A 715-nucleotide genomic window follows, 5' to 3' on the forward strand; every position below is an offset into this window, starting at 1 on the left:
TGCTTAAGAATATGGTGTGGAGTCTTTGGCAACCGCTGTAGAAGGTTACAGCACAGCCCTGCAGGGTCCTGGAGTGAGGCCATGCTTTCTGCAGCAGAGAACTACTCAGGATCTTGGTGTGTTTCTAGGCTCTAGGGGAGACTGAGCACCTGATTATGGGTCACTGAGGGACCAAGCAAATGGAGCTGTCTCCTCCTGAGCTGGGCATTATCAGATCCACAGAGTCATAAATTCAGACGAACACGGCAGTGATTCATCCTTATGGAATTGATATCTACTCAGGATATGGGTTCACCTTTCCTGCCTTCAATGAATCCTCCAATACAATCATGCCAGGTCCTAGAGAATACCTTGTCCATTATCATATATATTACATAACATTGCCTCAAGGACCACAGTTTTGGTAAAAGCCATGTGGGCAACGGGCACATGACCATGGGATGTACCCCTCTTACTATATACCTCAACACCAGAAGCAGCCAGCATAGATGGATGGAGTGGCTCAGCTAAGGCACCGGTTATAGGGCAGCACCCTGCAGGGCTGGGGTGCTAGCCCTCAGGATTCAGTATACATGATTTAACAATGGCTCATAGATATGTGTCCCCTGCTGTTAAAATACACAGGTCTGGGAACCACTGGGTGGAAGCATGATTGACTTTTCTTACCATCACAATCAGGGACCCACTTGAAGAATTTGTACTTCTTTTTCCCTAC

Source organism: Lipotes vexillifer, unplaced genomic scaffold, assembly GCF_000442215.2.
Source record: "Lipotes vexillifer unplaced genomic scaffold, Lipotes_vexillifer_v1.1 scaffold1361, whole genome shotgun sequence".
Taxonomy (NCBI): Eukaryota; Metazoa; Chordata; class Mammalia; order Artiodactyla; family Lipotidae; genus Lipotes; species Lipotes vexillifer.